Raw genomic sequence first — 6,000 nt, forward strand, 5'->3', positions numbered from 1 at the left:
GTTAAACTTCGGAGATTTTATTTGTGTAAAAGAAAATTGTCAGTGGAATTTGACATAATTCATTAAGCAAATATTGCCATTTTAAATAAATTCTATCGCATTGTTTATGTGTATTCGTGCACTTTACGCAAATCGCACCACAAAAATGATTTTCCGTCAACAACTTTCCAGTCATCAGACTGGAAGTGAAAAACGAGCAAAATTTTTTTAAAGTGGAATTGATATGACATAGTACGTGCGTTTTGCTACTTGAGGCAATCGGGACGAACAAAATGAATCCTTTAGTACACCGTATGTTTATAATAGGAATTCGAATTCCCAGGTATGCAGGCACGTAGGCTACAATTGGATAGAGAAAGCGCACAATGCCTAAATTGGAACGATTTTCAATTTTTTGATACGGCGTAAATTGTAGATATCTGCTGTGATAGTCGAAGTAATATAATTGTAGGATATGTGCATTTCTTCCCTTGTAGATCGGAAAATCATTCTCAAATTCACATCAATCGCGTTGCCTGCCTGAATACCAATAGACGTCGACATTGTTAAGCCAAGAATTTCTTAGATCTGAAAATGCCGTTATTTTATTTATTGAATCCATATTTTAGGACACGCAAATACGTACCCGATTGTATAAAGCCAAGCCCACACACGTGTTGCATTGCAAAAAAATCGCCATCTAACATGAATAGACTTCAAAACTCCTTCATAAAAGCCTAATGTTCCATTAATTATCCATGCTTGTTTGGCGATAAACATACGTTAATGTCTGATCTAGGAATGGTTGATATATATATCCGTTTTTCCGCTGAATAGATATTTTGATAATTAATAAATTTCAACGTGTATTAAATAAAAAAAACTTTGTATAGAATAAAATTTTCGAAAAACAAAACAAATGCAATAATAAGCAATCGGATGTTCTTATTCCGCTTCAACAATCAATCGATTTGAATTTGATATTTCCTTTTTCCCGCCCAATGTTAGTCATTTTAATTTGGTTTTGAAAATAGTACTATGAGTAACGAAGAGGCGTTTAAGCTGATTTATTCATGCAATAGAGAATATTGTCTCTTTATCACAACAGCTGTTTTGCTTGAAACAATCTGCCCTACCGCCTCGTACGTGCGAAAAAACACGGTGATAGAATTCATTATATTGTCATTTACTGAAGATGGGTGCGACCTCAGTTTACCTTTTTTATTTGAAGGTTTGAGCAACTGTAATGCAAATAATGTGAATATGTGCACGATCATGATGATTTTTATTGCATAGTTGTGCGTTTGCTCCACTTTATTGGCGTTGACTTTGCCGTTGATCCCCGTTGGGAAGATGATTGCGATCGAATATTAATCAATAATTTTGAGTTCATTCTAGTTTGAATTCATCTATGGGGCTTCAAATACTAATTTTTGAAACGCGCTTGAACTTGTGGTTTTTCCCTCGGGTATATCTCTCGGCTATCGAATAAGTTCACTTGCAGCTAGAGATGGCGGAATCGAGTCCGGATTCGATTCTTTGAGGAATCGACTAACGTTTTGTGACAATTCCTCCACATATATGAATAAACTACTTTACTGCTATGCACTTACGTTTATTTATTTCTAAAATCTCTGTGGGTTCGGAGGGATTCTTTTTTTGTGCGATTTTGTCTCCTTTGACAGATTGGATACCCATACTACTTGGATTTGGCTTCCATATATTATATTTGTACATCGCTCTCTTGTTTGATTTCATATGGTATTGCTTAGGTGGGTATGTTTTCTCGGTAAGATATGTCGAGGAATCGAGAATCGGAATTGAAAATTTAGGAATCGGATAGGAATCGAAAACTTGTAAGTAGTCATTGATTTTTCTTGTTGACGTTGCAATAAAATTGCTTTTCTTTGCAGGTAGGGGACGAAATGATTTTTAATTTTCGACACTTGTATGCACAATTCTGCCGAGCGGCTTTTAGGTCCGTGGGGTCCTATGGAACGCGATATCTCCCAAAGTTTTGCTGTATTGTTTTAATTCCTGGGACCATTTTTTTAAAGCGTGTAGAAACATCTCATTTAGTCACGCTTGTCTTTCAATCTTTTCAGAAATTTCGATGCTCAGTTACCGGTACCGATGCGCGACTTTCGTGTCCATAAATTCGAGCATTGCACGCTTGTCCTGTTTGATGATTATCATCGTTTTTTGATCAAAACCATATTTCCATGAATAATATATAATCACCATGTTTATCCCTAATGTAGGCTGTTTCGTAAAATATATTGCTTATAACTGGTATCCACTAGAAAAAGGGAGCGTGGTATATTTGCATTTAACCTAATAGACATCATTAATGATTTATAATCTGGAATTATGGGAGGACCGGCTTCACAAAGATATACATTCAATTGTCTGAGAATTCGTCATGACGTCAAAATATTTTATTCATGCGCCAATCATTTATAATGCAATATTCATTTTATAATTCCTACTTCAATAGTCTCCATTACTGAGGTTACGACATTTGGACAAAACGTTTAAAAAGTTTTCTACCATTTTCAAAGAGAGTGACGCATGGTGAATGATCGAATCTAATCTGTAGTTCTCGCGTGTGGAAGCTGTTATCCTCTATTTGAATACTTGATATCTTTGACCACAAAAATGGAAAAAACACTTTATAATACTGTTAAATATTCAGAGATGTATGTAATTTTCAGCGTCACAATTTTTACTGAAGTCGTTATAATTGATTTCTACGTAAACTGATGACTATTTAAAAACGTACGTGAGAATGTACATGCGTTGTTTAACTTGTGGTTTATTAGTTATGCGGTTTAACGATGTGCTTCTAATATTAAAGCTTGTCAAACACGTTTTGAAGTTTGGCGCTTTCAACCTGAAAGTCGCGAAATAAGTAAAGAATGCGGTAAATCAAGGCCGCTCGAAGCATATATTCTGAAATACAATTTGGATTATAAGTAGAACGTATGTTGCAAAAAAAATTACTTCCGAATTTGAATACCTCACTATAAGCACGTAGTTCTGGTTTAGCATAGGTTTCCGTCTTATTGAACAATGCAAGCTTGGCTTAAAATTTGTCTTTGTAGTCAAATATTCAAGGCAACTTATATGTTGCATAGACACATATTTGCCTGCTATTTCCCATAGCGACGCCATTGTTTCGTCGTACGTGCGGCGCGCGTGTAAGATCTGGCGGTTTAGCTTTTAATTATAAACTTAACCGAATCACAGCTTAAATATTAATTGTCTATTTGCTCTTTATTGTAGATTTCACATACATCTTACAGGGCAATTTTGGTCGTAATTGTACTCCAATATAATTCAGTATCATCAGCTTTGAGGGAACGTTTAAAATAATCAATAAAAGGAAATTGAAAAATTTGCTTTAGCATTTATACCTTTACTCGTTTTATAGTCTCTATGATAAGTGCAAATGACAAGCAATACTGAATCATTAAAACTCAATGTGTAATATTCGAACCCGAAAGCTATAAAGATATATTTTTTTATATTAAACTTGTTGTTCATATTTGATTTTAAAGCATAATAAAAGTCTTCTGTTTCGTTCCGGTCATAGCTAAAGCCATTTTCACACTTAAAAATTCCTCAATTGTTAATAATTGTATGAATTTTGTTGTTATAAATTTGATGCAAATTATCTCTTGCGTGTGTCACGTTCTTATGTTTTCCACATCTTAAATCCGATCGATTGAGCCTTTTGATTCTTGCGTACGTGAACAACAGCCATTTTTTTTTTTTTTAAATAATGTATTAATTTAGCATGTGTCTAGGAAATCTTTCAAATGCTCAATTCGATAATATTTGTTTTCGTGAGAATCAAGCCGGTATTCGGCACGTATCACCAACCGCAAGGTGTCACTATCGAGTCGACACCTGGTGTGTGTGTGACACGGAGCGTGGGTGAAGCCGCTGTTAGAACGCACGTTTCAACCACCATTCAAATTTTGCTGTTTCAGGCTGTAATAACGTGCGTATTTGGTATTGGGATCTGAAATAGACATCTGTATGTACTTGGCTAGGGCATAAGGACGTTTTTGATTGAACAATAAGTAATTTCCAACTGATGTTAATCTAAATTCTAAACCCTGGCCCTATATCCAAAGCCGTTACTATTGTATTCTTTTTCAAATCTTTGGTTAGAATAGTGTTTTGTATTCATCACGATTACAGATTGCTAATTCAAGTTTATTGCATCAAGATCTAATTATATCCATTTAAATAAGATAATTTATTTAGTCGACCAAACCAAAACAGGTTATGTCGGTAATACCAGTTGTATAAATCAAACATGCATGCCAATAACATGGCGTAATTCACGTAATTGTGTATGCTGATGTAAATCGATTACGTCTAGTTTATCTTTCTTATCATGGCCACTAAACAGCTTGGCACACGCACAAAATCGAGTAAGATTTTCGTTGTTGTTTTATGAGTGCAGCTTCGTGTCATTCTCATTGATTCAGGTCCCCTGTTTATTTAAACAACAGATCGGTACGTGACTGATTCCACGCATACCTCGAAAGCCTTTTTCCCTACTTTCTCTTCTATATTCAAATTTAGACTCGAGTTGGGAACAGCCCCATCCGCCATTTTGTTTGATACTGAGGAAAATGTCGATCCTGCTGTTTGTAACGTTTATTGATTTTAAATACATATCCAAATCCCGATATAGATATATCTAATTCTCTGCAGTTTACAGATTAGTGTATCAAGGTAGTTCTTCGACAGGACAGAGTGCTGTAAAGTCCTGTTCGTCACGTACATGTATATGCGCGTCAACTTAGTGTTGAAGAGAAATTTATAAAAAGAGACATCTTCACATCTATAGTAACTGGAATAAAGGTTATTTGAATGTTTGATACAATTGTTAAACTTGCATTATTTGTGTGTTTTGAACCATACAAGAACTTATTTCTTTGACGAGGAAATTGGACATAAAATAAAATATATATATAAAATGCTATGTAAAAAGTGTTCTGTTTTAGAAATCAATGGCCTCACCTAAAAATTTCTAATCTCGAGAAATATAAATAACTTCATATGCAAAAGTGCTGTGTCATGTAGGCTATGTGGTTTAAATTTTATTTATAAAATGAAACAAACTCTCTGACGTCATTAAAAATCAGTGGCGTGTGAGATTGAATAAAAGTGGTGTCAAAATGCTCCTGATTGTGAAAAATGCTTGTTCAGAAAATTTGGAAACTACTACCACATCTTAAATTATTGGGCATCACCTAAATGACGAGCTGTAATCGCGATATTTGTATCAGATCATTATTTCTGTTCCTCTCTCTTTTTTTATGTTTGAACAGCAGTATTGATCAAATCTTGAGAGTTATCTAGATGGGTTTGACGTGCATCGAATATTTATCATAAACAATTGGTCGTACATTATCAAATACGTGTTTTTTTTTCATAAAACTGTCTCTTGTTATATATGACACACCGAACCTTACATAATGAGTTAAAATTTAGGTTTGAGGTCAATGTCTACGTATAAAGTAAGATACGTATGGAGTGAAGTGATACCAAAAAGATGATATAAATTTGATGTGTTTATTCTAATTTGGGGGTTGTAACCTTTCAGAACAATCGGGAACTTGGCATCTTCTAATCGCATCTGGACTTAGGTTGTAAATTTTGGATTTCATGTATAGGGAGACTAATCGAGACTCAAACACAATATTTTTTTACCTGCGCGACTGTTAAGAAGAGTGGCCAAAATTGGGCCGAGGTATCCAACCTAAATATCAATAAATTTGACAATTTTTTTTAATATAGTATAGAAAGACTTCTTGTGTGGGATGTATTGATTTCCGACTCGTATTTCTCTAATGATATACGTCATCTCAACATTGTTCCATCTCTCTCTTATTACTATCGTGAAGGGTTATAAGCAATGGCGGTTCGGAAACAGGGCGACATCGTAATAGCTATAATATAACTCTAATTAAATAAGGATTGAATTGAAACGAAAATGTC

The sequence above is a fragment of the Styela clava genome, chromosome 15 (assembly GCF_964204865.1).
Source record: "Styela clava chromosome 15, kaStyClav1.hap1.2, whole genome shotgun sequence".
In the NCBI taxonomy this organism is placed as follows: Eukaryota; Metazoa; Chordata; class Ascidiacea; order Stolidobranchia; family Styelidae; genus Styela; species Styela clava.